Raw genomic sequence first — 14,257 nt, 5'->3', positions numbered from 1 at the left:
TTGAGTTCTGAGTTTAAAGTAAAACATTTTGACATATTTCATTATTATATTATTATTTTACTCTAAATTAAGAACTCACATTTTTCACAGTAAGGCTGTAATCTGAAAAAAATATCTGTAAAATGTAAGAAATTAGGTTGATTTCTAATTCTGAAGTGACTAACCCAAAAAAACAATGATTCTTATATTCAGGTGATAGACACTAATGAACATACCTATGGATATTATATTCCATTTTTGCCAATAGACCCTTCTAAAGGCTACACACTGGACCTTTAAGAAAGACATTTTGTTTTTGTACTTGTGAAGTTTGACTTGTATTAACATTCCACTGTTGCAGTTTGATGGACGCTGCATGTATTGTGTCATTTTCTGTTAGTATAAAGTGGTTAGGTATGTTGATTTTCCAGAATACTGACTGCTAAAACCATATACTATTAGTAAGTAGTATACAGTGTAGAATTAGTACATTGTACTGAACTGGAACCAAGCCTAATAATCTACATATAGGCTACGCTAGCAGCTCTGTGAGACTATGCCATAGACTGTATATAAAGATGGATGATGTGTCACCATTTCCTCTCACTGTACAAAAATGAAGCTCAAAAATCCCAGACATGAGGGCTGCCATCTTGCCCTGATGACATTATTTGAAACCTGCACCCGAGTCTGCACAGGAGTGATTGGGGTTAGAGCTGCGGTGTTGAGGTCCTGCCTATACACCCAGTTGACTCAAAAATGAGCTCAGCTATCAATGTGAAACCCCCTTGTACTTAGGCACAACAGTGCTTTGAGCTAAATGCTAACATGCTCTTAATGACAATGCTCACATACTGCTGTTAAGCAGGTGTAATGTTTACAATGATCACCATCATAGTTTAGCATGTTAGCATGCCAACATTTGTATAATAGCATTAAACACATAGTAGCTGAGGGTGATGATAATCATTAGTTTTGCACATATTTAGTCATAAACCAGAGTAAAGGATGAATTTAAAATATGATTTAGTTGGATGGATTGCCACAAAACCCCAAATTTTACCCTGCTGGTGTTGCTGGAGGAATATCCTCTGGGAAACATAAATGTCTGTACAAAAATTTCCCGACAATGCATCCAATAGTTATTAAGATATTTCAGTCAAGACCAAAGCGGTGGGCCTACAGGCCGACATTGCTGAGAGTCTCACGCTGCTAGTATGTCTAAAAGACAAAAGCTGCATCCAAAAAGTATTTATACTAAACATGTAGGTTGTCATCAGCAGCTTTTTCTGTTGATGTGCCTGTGGTGTATTGGACCTGTACACTGATAAGTGTGTAACTGACATTCTCACAGCTCTTGGTGTGTTTTTTTTTTTTTTTGTGTGTGTGTGTGTGTGTGTGTGTTGTGTGTGTGTTGTGTGGTTGGTGTTGGTGGTGTGTGTGTGTGTATCTTTGCCTGACCTGATCAAAATGTCAAATTCAACCTCTTCTTTCCTAGTTTCTACGCCCGTCTGTCACATCTGATCTCAGTTTAGGCCACTGGATCAAACCAAAGCCACAGACAGACTGTTCAGCAGCTTCAAACTGCCGAAACTGTTGACTCATTTAATGATATTTGTGTAGGATTATCTGATAGCCTATCTAACGGTAGAAAATGTTTGTTTCTTTTGCATTTTCATAGTTATTCATAATTATAATCAAAAAGAGTTTATTTTGATCAAAAAATACATCTATGTTCTAGTCCTTTTCCAGTTTTAAGACAAATAATTGTGAATATGTTCAAATCAAGGGAGGTTTTTACTGTTAGAAAGTACAGCCACCAATATTTACCTTTGAGTTTATCCTATTTTCAGCTTAAAACTGTACAAATTACTGACTGATGACATATTAATAACATGTGTTCCAAAAAAGCATTTAAGATTTAAGAGGTTTATTTAACCCTTCACTTCATAGTCCTCTACACTTAAACTGACCTTATCTTACCTCTGCAGAGAAAATCTTTTTTCACCACCCATTGCATGTGTTTGTATATATACTATGACCTTATCTAACCTTGATAAAAGGTCGTGAACTTTCAGTGCGAGTGGTTTTTATCTTTGCTGATCCCCATCCACACCCCAGCCCCCGCGTCATGGTCTGAACTAGTTGAAATGATGAGCACCAACAGATACTTAAGAACAAGGATATAGAAGCCTACTGCACACACACACACACTCAAAAATTAGCTCAAACGTGTGTGAAACCCATTGAAGACATGGTACAAACATCTGCACAGACTAAACTTTTCATGAGCTAACGGCTCTATTTAATAAAGGTTTTTTTTTTTTTAAACACTGTGGCTCTCAAAATCAAGACAACTGCACCCAGTACTACAGTTCCCATAATTTGGGAGGTTTTGGGGGATGTAAACAGGAAGTACAGTGTTGCCTTGAGTGAATGAGTCAGCTTTGGGCTCCAACTTGAACTATTATTTAGCCAATATTTGTTGCAGACTAGCACCAATAAAATTGCTCTGAACTAACTGTTAGCAGTTAGCTCAAACATATATAGGCTAATTGTCTAAAATTTTGCCTCGACTCCCATTGTATTTGTCCAAATTTAAAATGTACAGTTGGTAGTAGTAGTAGTAGTTTACCTGAAAGGGCAAAGTGTGAATTTAAAAGTGTGAGCACACCCACAATTGTATTTATTTTTTGTGTTAATCATATGTGAGATGTGTTCTTGCACTTTGAATTCTGTGCAGTTTGGTTTCACACCAACAGAGTTGTAAATATACAGTTTTTACAATACGGTTGTACTTGCCGTCATTATCACTGTGCAGCCTTGTTGACAACAAAAGTTTTTTCCTGTGGTTAAGAGCTGAAATAGTTAATATGAACATCAGTGGAAACTACAGCTGCACTTCATTCAACACTGCTATCATAAGGGGAGCCACACGTCCTGACTAATGGAAGAAATGACTGTCACATGCAAAAGATGAATCAAGTAAATTTGTGTCAATTACTCACATGACATAAATATCACGTATAATATAGATAACCAATTTTCAGTTCACACCACAGTTTTGAACTATTCTCACCAGTCCAGTCAAAACAAACAAAATGTTCTTTGCAGAAACGTGAACTGTAGTTTCGTTGTTCTCCTTCAAACATACCAACAACAGACAGCTTCCTCGGTTTGAGATGTTTTATTGGTGTATTGTCATCATTTCTTACAATCAGGATTCACTTCTGCTAAACTTTACACGGCAAGCTCTGAAATCAAAAACGAGAAGCATGCTGAGCTTTATAGGCAGACAAATATATCTCCCCTCCTCTTTCTCTCTCTCTCTCCCTGACTCTCTCCATCTTGCTCTCTTTCACACACGCTCTTTCCTGTTCTCTCTTTGTCCCTCTCTCTCTAGTTCCCACGGTCTGCCTTTCTTCCTTTTTTCTTGCACTCTCGATCTCTTCTCTGTCTTTTTTCAGGCTTCTACCTTTGAGATTTGGTGATAACACAACAATGTCTTAAAAAGAACACAGACAAGCTCTTAAATCTCAGACTCTAATGATCTGAAGGCTAGTGGCCAGGTCGTTCTGTCCTAGAAGGGTCACTTGCACTGCAGTCCACCAAATGTTGTAACTGTACAGAGCCTGATCTCCATCAGTATTGTTTGTCCTCATGTCTTCCCTTCCTTTCTGCCTCAGGTCATGTTCACATTAATGCACATTAGGTCTGGTGTGTTGTCCATGTGGGAGTGCTAAAACAAAAACAGCTAAATTACTGGACTTGTTCAAGTCTGATAAACAAGTTCACCATTTCAAGGTGACTTGTATTGTTTACAAGAAGTCTCTCGAATAGATCACCTGACCAAAAAAATGGGTAGTGGTGGGTGATGAGAAGTGAGCTTGTGACTGGAAGAGTGTCAGTTTAATCGATTGATTGAACATTACCACCACTGTGGTGCCCCTGAGCAAGGCCCTTAAGCCCAACGGCTCCAGTGGAGCTGCTCCGTGGCCAGTGGATCAGACTGCGGTTGTACTGGGCGGCTTCCAGGTGTGAATATGTAACTGTGTGAATGTGATCATGGCGTTCCCGCTCTCAGTAAAACTCCTCTGAATAAATAAAAGGTGAAAAAAATGTGTCATTATTGGTTAGGATGTTTTCTGTGCTTTATGTGGATAGTAAAGGTTAAAATCTGCATGGTCTCAGTGACCACTGAAGCCAAAATGTGGTGTGCTGCTTCATACATTTTCTCTCACTCTGTTGAAAGGATTAACTGTGCTGCAGACAGAGCATCGATCTACACAAAACGCAAAAAAAAACAACCTTGATGTCATTCTTTTGATCCTGGAAACCAGTTTTTTGTCAGACAGAAAATTCGGTTCATCTCAGGACAAACATAAAATCACTATTCCTAGGAGGGGAAAAATGTGTTTGGGAAAAGTAAATCTCACAGGAATGATTCGTGTTCTCACTGATAACCACATTTCGAAAATTTAACAATGTGGCTTTACACCCTGAGGGTCATGAAACTCACTCAACCCATAAATTATGACCTGTTAATAGTTTATAAACACTGCAGTGTTACACAGCAGTCACACTCAGCCAGAAATTTAATGATCAACGCTTTATTGATCAACCATGAAACCTATAGTCCCAGTTCTTCACATAAAATCAATTCAGTTATTTTTTTTCTGTGAAGAACATTAAATGAAAGCTATGCTATATGAGGGTGTATATGAAAATACTTAAAATTATATTTGTTTTAATGTTGCTTGGTTAAGTGCATTAACTGTCCTTGGAGGAAGCTGATGGACAAAAAAAATCTGCAATTGCCAAACATTCACTAGTTCCAACTTCTATGCTGTGAGGGTTTTCTGCTTTTATTTGTCTCCTGTGATAGCAAACATCTTTTGAGTTTTGGACTGTTGGCCAAACAAATCAATACATCTGATCACGTCAAGTTGTGCTTTCTGATGGTAAACTTCAATATATTCATACATTCAATTAACAAATGATTAATGGACAATGAACATAATTGTTAGTTGCAGCCCTCAATTTTGTGACAGTTATTAACAGACAGGTCATTGGTGTGTGTTCCTGTATGCCACAGACACATGAAGTACTGCTAGTCATCAATGTGCTGAGTGTATTTCATGGCCTTACATTATAAAATGAAAACAAGACGATTTAACAGAATTGCAAGTTAACGTTTTTTTTTTAAGTTGATATAATTACTTTGATTATTGACATACAGGAAATGTGCTTTATCTACACAGACAAAGAGGAAGAACAAATTCATTCAGTCATTCAGGCCAAAGGGCGCTTCACTGGTGTTTATGCAGAATTTTCATTAGTGTTATTTGAAGGTCAAAAAATGTACCTGTGTAAATAAAGTAAAAAAAGACTAATGATTAGCTTTAAACCACACAACTTGACAGAGAAATTAGGCTTTGTGATAGAACAATAGAAGAACACCTGTAAGCTCACACCGTTGTTATTCAAGATTTGCCAGATCAGATGTCAAATCATATTTGCTGCAGGGTAAAATTACATTTATGCATTCATTTTTGTCTTTTTTTTTTTTTTTAGAACTTTTTAAACTGTCCTTGCGGTCAAAGTTGGCAACATTGTCTAATCGTTTTACCAAGAACCTAAATTACAAAGAAAAAAATCTTTTATTCATTGTAGGTTGTAAAGAACAATATTGTTTCACTATGTATAAAAGTAGAAGAAATACAACTATGGTACAGTCTGTCAAATTACAATGCATGCCTGTAAATTACTGAAAGTATTAATAATTCAGTGTTTTAAAATATTTCCTTTTTAAAATATGTATTACCGTCTGCAGAGATAATTGAAGTACTTTGTGAAAGCCGACACTGGCACTTTCTACAGTTTTTCTCAGCTCACCTCTATGTGAAATATAAATTAAGTTGTGTTACTGTAAATATAAAATACTCAGGACTCCAGAGGGTAAGTCATCTTTGTGTGTTCATAACCAGCTGGCATTTCAACATCAGCATGACTTCACTCTGGGTGTGGAAATTTTGCTCCAAAACAGCCCACAAGCCGGAAAGACAGTTTGGAAAGCCAGAAAACCTCAGCACCTGGACAATTAACAATGCTATCAACCTCCTGCAGGTGTTTTATGGTCATCTGGTGCAATGCGACAATATAAATCTTACTTACTGCCTTTTTTAAAACCTCTTGAATTTGTTCTTCCTTTCAACATTTGAGCAAATTATTCCCTGAGGCAACTCCACAGCACAATTTTTTTTTGCCAAGAACCAGCAGCTGCAAACCACGACGAACAGGCACCACCTCTTCTGTCGCTGCCTGTGGTCACCGCTCACCAGCTTCCCCATCTTATGATGATGATGTCATGACCCCAAAACTGACTCAGCAACATCTGAACTGGAACAGAACAAGAGAAAAACATTGTTAGGAAGACCACCGAAAACATGGGGAATGACCGTAAATGTAGGAAAATAACATACAGAATATAAAAACGTATGGTGACACATTGCATTAATTGGTGCTCAGGTAGTAGAGGGCATCATTAAGTGCATTATAGGCCTTCTGTGAGCAAATTAAAAATAACAGGCTGGAACGGCACACAATGCAACACAATAAACTATCAGCTTTTATTGCCCACAAATAAAAAAAATTGCATTTTGCAGACCTGCAGAGAAGGAAAGACATTTCAACTCCCTAAAGACAACCTAGACTTCAATTTATCAAGGTTCCTCAGATTGTCCACGTTTTATAATCAGGTATTATAACAGCCAGTAATAGTATATAAACAGTGCAGGGTGCATATTGTTAATGACATTAAGCAATTACTTGTTGGAGGTAATGCTATAATGGCTACTGGCACCAACGACTCATAACAAGCAGATGTATCAAAATCTGGAGTGGTTTATCAATTTTACACATTTTCCCTCAGTTCCCTTCTGGTAACACTTGGGATTGTTCTTCTTTGAATGACTGAAGCTCTTAACTGGTATTTGAGGTTTGATGAGCTGTGGTTGACATAGTTATTTCTATCAAACATGTTGTACTGTCTTTCTTATGATGTTTTTTTCAGACTGACAATTTAGACAAAACATAAAATGAAGAAACAAGCTAAAACATTAATTTGTGCTTAGAGTGACAAAAGAGTTCAGATTAATTTAGGAATTATAAAATCATATTATAAATTAGTAAATAAAAGTGAATAATATTCCTTCTTAAACTCCATTATTTACTAAACTATGCCTTACCAACCTACCAGCATTGTTTTTCTGGTACAAACAAGTATCAAACTATATATCTGTAATAATAATATCAATAATATATCAGTCTTAACTGTCCCTTTAGCACATCGTGTTGTCATGTGTCCCCTGTGAAGTCCTCAAGTTTTAGGAGACTTTAACTTTATCTAATTATAGTAAAAACGCACTTTCATAATTACTGCCTTTACAAACATAAATGCACGTCTAGACAAAAAGCAACTTGGCAAATGTAAATATGTGATTTCTTTACTACAACACTCTCTTTTAATAAACATCTGTGTACAACGTCCAGCGTCATTGTAGCTTCCTGCTTTAATTCCAGACTTTCTGGATCAGTCTGTTGACATGACACACACACGCACACTACAAGGCTCATCGACGAAAACAAAGGAAATGTCGGGCTATGATTTTGACTAAAAATACACACTAAGTAACAATCCAGAGATGATCTTCCAGCTCTTATTAAACCAGAATTTTATTTCTTTTTCCTTCAACATTTTGGTAACAGACGGAGGCTCAGCTATAACAGAAATTATGTTTAGGCTCAAAAGTAAAAAAAAAACAAAAAAACAACAACAACTAGTCCTTTTTCCAAACTACCATGTTATACTGTTATAGTGTGGCATTCTTCATTGATCAATATGCACTTTATCTCTGCATATTTATTATGCGAACTATTGCATAGTTCCTAGGGGAACTCAGTTTATTTTACAGGGAACAAAAAACTGTAAATGAGCCAAAGAGTAAAATAATATGCAGTTGCATATATTTACATGTTTAAACAGTGTCCGTGGCTCCGAGCCAGAGCTAAAATAAAACAGTTGATTGACAACAACAAATAGACAGACCTTAAATAGACCTTAAAATGTACCTAGCATGCAGAGAAAAGCTCCATTTAGTTTTCTGTAGTGAGTAAAAATCAGTGTTTAAAAACCTGGCAGCTTTATCCTGACCATTCAGTCTCACTATTAAGCCCCTGTATCTGAGGCTACATGCTCAGCCTCTTTGTAGCACATTAAACTTTATCTATCAGTCTAAATGTATAAAAAGAAATGCACAGAAGCAACACAATCCCTGGCCTTACATGACCTCTACAGCACAGACGTGAATGTATGAGTGAGAGCGTTTGCCTCTGTCACCTGTACAGATACTGTACACTCTCTGCAGAGGAAATGGATGACATAACATCAACACACAGTCTGCACCACAGACTTGTGTATTGATAGAACAACTGCGCAAAACAATGGTGCAGGCACATTTGAGTTTAATGGTTTTAATCTTCCTCATTTTCATTGTTAGAACATCAAAAAGGCAGAGCCCCTTCTGTTAGCCGATTAGCAACCACAGGAGTTATTGTATATATCTGTAAATATACAGCAGAGCCTGAAGAAAATGCAAATGTTCTGTCATGCCAAATCTTTATCTTTATTTAGTTTTTAATAAATTGTTTTTCATCTATTCACTTTGGACTTGCTAAACTAAACTTCAAATAAAACATCAGGGGAAATTCCTTAAAACCGTAGCTTAAATAAACATGATTTACAACGTCTAATAATTGGGGTCACTTTGATTTGACCACGCTTTGTTTAGTCATGATGCACCCCGTCTGCAACTTTAAAGCGTTGCCTCCCTGGTAGAATAAAAGCACACGCACACTTTTGGCTTTACAACAGACAATAGGACCTTCTCCCCACAGCTTTGTGCATCACTGGAAAAGATGAGGCAGAAAGCAGTTTGCAGACATTTACACTTAAGGCTTTATAGCAGATGATGTTTAGGAAAGCTTACACGGACTGTACTGTGAAACAACAAAAGTGAGATGCTTTGATTGTCAGTGACACGGCATATATGTTTTCTTTTTGCATTAATCTGGTGACAGAATATCCCCCTCATCATGTGTGGTGTTTATTTTATTATAAACAGTCCTTTTAAATCAACTAAAGATATATAGAAGCACTGTACAGTATGTACTCTCCTGCAAAGGCTACAGTGTTTTAAATGCATATTTTATTGTTGTGGTTAGCACAACATGTTTAATTATGTTAACCGTCTTCCTTCTTTCTTTCTTTCTTTCTTTCTTTTCTTTCTTATTTCATTTATGATTTGGTATATAAAGTATATAAATATTGTTATTCCAGTCTGTTAAAGTGCGCTGCTAAATGTTGTTCTAATCAAGTAATCTTTGTAATTTATTGTTTCATGTTTTCTCAAATAGTAATACAATCTAAGATCATTTTGTTATATCTGTTTTTAATAGCACTGATTTGCCTTCTTTGAAGATTCATTTATTTTACAAAAATGACTTGATAAGATGATTATACACGCATAAATGTTAGCTGTTGTTTGTGGTAGACACAATTAAAATCTCCAGAAACAGAGCTATCTTATGTAAATGCATGTTATACATACACCCACCCATCTTTATTAAGACAAATCTCTCTAGTTATCTACTAACCGACAGGCTCTTCTGAGGATGAATTTCTCAAGGTCCCATAGGTGGACGCTATGATTAAAGACCTCAAAGAAGAACAGAAAAGATAAATTACAGTCTTCCATTTATAACCCAGTCTCCTTCCTCGCCCCGTAGCCATTACACCGACCGTAGGCCGGACAAATTTCTCAGCTTTGGTGACGCTGTTAATCATTCTGTTAAGAGCTGAGGAGATAAATTAGTCTGTTGGCCTTTTTAAGTGGAGTACCACTTAGTTTCAGACTCAGTATATAGCTGTGAAAAGATGTTTCAATTCCACTCTGAGTGGCTTACTGGCTTTCTGTCAATTTCAGTACAAGTATCAGATATTACAGTCAACAACCGTGTCTCTGAACTAAGTCAGATTCTCAGGACATGAAAATAGATCAATTCCAAAATACCACCACTGATTTTTAATAAATACAAATGCCCCAAAGCTCAAACTGTTTTGAAGAGAAACACTTGGAGCAGCATTTGAGTTGGCCCATAACCACAATCAGCTTCTCTTTAAAAGTAAACAACTGTATGACCGTCTTTACACAGCAGGGATTAAGTATGGGTGCCCATTCACTCCAGTGATCTTTTTCACTCAGGACAAAGACATATAACTATGATGAATAATTTACTGAAGGGACAGGATTAACCAGTCTGATAGATGACTCAGTGCTTTGTCTTCCCTGCCTGCTGCATTTAGCTCTCTCTCAGGGCAGCTTTAAACTACATTTATTGAAAAGGAAGTGACAGGATGCTTTAAAAGCTTGCAAACACTTATGTTTAAATATTTAAAAGCAACATCTCAGCTTTGACTGACCTTCATGTAGAAGTGGATTCAAAAAGAGAAATTAGTTTTAAAAAAAAACTATTAATGGAAAATGTAGATGTCCCGATAGGTCTTAATATGCCAGAGCATAATTTCTCTACGGTTTAAGTTTTAAACAAGACAAAAACGAGTTGACAGATGTGTGAAATTTGTAAACCCTTAAGTAAAGTGACCAACCAAAAGTATTCCCATTAAATTGTTACAAATTATAATTTTAAAGATGCTGTTGCACATACTGTAACAGTATTGTGCAATTTATATTTTTCAGTGCTGCATTTTCATTGGCAAAATGAAAAGAAACCCAGGAATAAAACCCTCTTGTTATTCCAGTTTGGGAGAATTGATGCATGAGGCGGTGACAATATTTAGAATAAAGCTTTGTAAAACGGCAAATACTATACAGTAAAGCCCAGATCCTTGCTACTAACTGATAAAAGGTAACCTAGCAACATAAATCTATCTGTTAGCTAATTAGCCATTTCAATCTCCAGGATTATTACATATTTCTGCAACCACAGCTTTTATCTGACGCTCACTTACTCTATGCAGCAAGCAAGCGTGAATACAAATTGTAATTAGGTTGAAGATCAGGGGTCACGCCATGGGTCAGTGGGACGTCTATTCATTACTGGTGAAAGGGGATTAACCAGTTTGATGTATGAGGGTGTGTTTTATCTTGTCGTTCATTTTGATGAAGTGGAAACCTGCATCAGCGTGAAGGTCTAAGAGTACTTAACACCAGCTGTATGTATTGGCTGGAGATCAAGGGTGAAGACGAAAGACTAGCGCAGCGGATAAGTCATCGTCCTGACAATCCTCTTTTTCACAGTACAGTATCCAATTTATAAAGATATTGGCTTATGTGACTTTAAAACATGCAGCTATTAAAATAAGCTTTTATTAAGTGACCTCCTGGGAGGTGAATTTAACACTACAATGACACTAGATTATTTATAAAATATTTAACTTTACTCCAGTATTGCCAACCATATGGTCTATTTATGTATACATAAAAAAAACATGTCATTAGTTAAATTGCAAAAAGAAATGAAGGTAAAGTTAAAATAATTATTTAACACTTGACCAAGCCAATAGAGAAAGTCTGGCGAGTCTGGCAAGAGTGAGTCTTGTCTCACAATAATATATTAAGGTTGAATGTCTTGATATTTCTTCACAAAGATCTGACTATAAAGGATAAAAGCAGAAACAAATGTGAATTTGTGCTTTGTTTACAAAGAAGTTACTATTAAATATTAATATCATACTACTGTATGACTAATTTACGATAATGCCAACACCCTGCTTGGTTGTCAGAGCTCACCGAAGCCCGTTTGAATGCAGTCTGCAACATGTGGGACCTACAGTGATGACAACCAAAAAACAAAACAACATTTAAAACTGCTGATTCTTTGTGATCAAATGAAGAAGTCACCTACAATAGCACAGGGAAACCACACAGAACATTTAACGTGGTTTGTTCATCAAAGGTTTGAAAACAGAAACTCATGTTAAAAAGCCTGTTTGCATTGTGCGTGTATTGTTTTTGTTTCTCTGCTGTTGCCTTGCAGTTCTCCTGATTGCTTAGAAGCTCTATATTTTACATTTTGTTGGTAGTTTCAAAAGGTTCAAGACTGAGTTATCTGTCTCATACCTGCCCCACGTGTCTACCAGTATGGGGAGAAAAAAAATAGTGCAGGGGGATTTAGATTCTCTTGCATTGTCTTTGGTTTAAGGGTAGGTTCACATTTTCTCTATCTTTAGAGTCTGTGATTCAAATGTAAGAAGAGTTGTGGAAGGAGGCACTGGAAATGTTGACCTCAGTGATACTGTCTGGGTTCATTTTAAGAGATATTGAGACAGTTTTAGCATTTGTTTAGACAGATATGTTCAATATATATATATATACATTTGATAGCTTTACATCATATATATGCATCACACAATTTTACTTTGTTAGGATATCCTAAGCCTCCCACTAGTTGCACGCAGCAACCTATGATTCTTTCATAGGCCCAATTTACAGACGACATTTTGACATGTCAGAGCAGGAAAAACACAGGTGTAAATAATCAAATTAATGACGGCTAAATTCCATTTAGCTGCTTCAGTTTCAGGATCACACTGTCAATTGAAAATAAAAGAGCCATTGTTAATGTTATTAGTAACACCTGTGCTCTCCCTGCTATAACACATCAAAGTGTCTGCAGTGGAAAAAAAAAAAGACTTATTGTACATGTAAGTATTGGGAGCCAGAGTGAGTGATTTACTTTCCATTGGACTCTCATTTAATCTGCTCTTTATTCTACGTTTCATGGGAGAAGGGGCTCATTTGCTGACTGGAGAGATGGATGTGGAGATAAAATGGCTGAGCCTGAGACCAAAATGAGAGAGGTGGGACATTTGACCACAAATTGTGATCTGCTCGCACTCGCACACACACACACACACACACACACACACACACACACACACACACACACACACACACCAAACATACAAGCTGTTCAAACAAGTTAGGGAATAGAGGCCCTCTTTTGCCCCACAAGACTTTTAAGAGGGAAAATTTACATCCTGCTTTCTTTTTGCTGTGTGTGTGCGTGTGTTTGGCCAAGTGGCCGTGTCCGGACAGAGCACATGGAAGATGACTGGAAACATGTTGCACTTTCAGTTTCCACTGAGTTAACACACAGATTCACACAGGCTCTCATACACCCACATGGAAGGAGAGGTTCAGTTACTAATTAAATGAAATGATGTCTCTGTCAGACAAAAGCTTCACAGGTCTGTTTTCCGTTTTCAAGTTAAAGAATAAAAATCTCACCACTGACCAATCCCAGAGTACTCGTCTCTGCAGTATACTCTATTTTGGTAAAGCCCCAACTCAGTGTACTGACTGTGCTGTGGAGGGCAGTTCTGTCCTAGTTGGAAACCCATTGGCATAACATAAAACTACCTTCCATGAACCCCGATGACCAGGTTATAAATTGATCTAGATTTCATACATATTTCACTTCTCACACATCACATAAAAGAAAGCCATACCCTCACCAAACTGCACCCTGTACCAAAAAAAAAATGCAAGATGCTGTCAAACACACTGGCAAGAGCAATTCTCACCAGCAGTCCTGTCACTTAAAGGAATAACCATTTGACATGTTTGATTACTTGCTAAAAAAAGTTCAATTCCAACTCTTGTCTGTGTGGTGAATATGTAACTAGGGCCAGCAGCCAGTTAGCTTAGCATAAAAGCTGGAAACAGGTAGCCTGGTTCTAACAATGTCTGTAAAAACAACAATTCCTCCCAATTAACTGACAAAACAAATTTGTAACATGTATTATGCAAAACCTCCAAATATTTCACACTTCATACCAACAGGCTATTATTACGATAAAATCCTCATTGGAGATGTAGATTTTACTTTGATTACTGCATGAGAAATATCACTCATTTGTTTTCTCTGCAACTCAAACATGTAATCATATAACTAGGCTGACAAAAGACTTTTATTTTCTGAAAAGTCAGCATTTTGGAGTGATAACGTTTTTTATCTGAAAGCAATAACTGATCACATTCATGCCAGCAGTAAAACCATAATTGGCGAGAGCCTGAGTAAGACAACATTTAAAATGTACCAATTATCCTCTCACATTTGACATGTCGTCATTGCGAATGTTCCAACAAAGTGACAGTAAAACGTGAGATGCTTTAGTTAAACACACAAGTCGCTT

General features: G+C 36.8%; 1 long non-coding RNA gene across 1 annotated transcript in view; it reads right to left on the bottom strand.

Moving 5' to 3' along the window:
- Positions 1 to 3,150: 3,150 nt before the first annotated feature.
- LOC118329312 overlaps positions 3,151 to 14,257 on the bottom strand; it is a 20,385-nt gene continuing 9,278 nt past the window's right edge. The window contains exon 3 of the long non-coding RNA XR_004796783.1: positions 3,151 to 6,378. This is a non-coding gene — a long non-coding RNA (uncharacterized LOC118329312). The remainder of the gene's footprint in view (positions 6,379 to 14,257) is intronic.

Source organism: Morone saxatilis, unplaced genomic scaffold (assembly GCF_004916995.1).
Source record: "Morone saxatilis isolate NCDOM2014 unplaced genomic scaffold, NCSU_SB_2.0 Contig19, whole genome shotgun sequence".
Taxonomy (NCBI): domain Eukaryota; kingdom Metazoa; phylum Chordata; class Actinopteri; family Moronidae; genus Morone; species Morone saxatilis.
The sequence above is the reverse complement of the archived record's forward strand: the minus strand, read 5'-3'. Positions and strand labels throughout refer to the sequence as shown.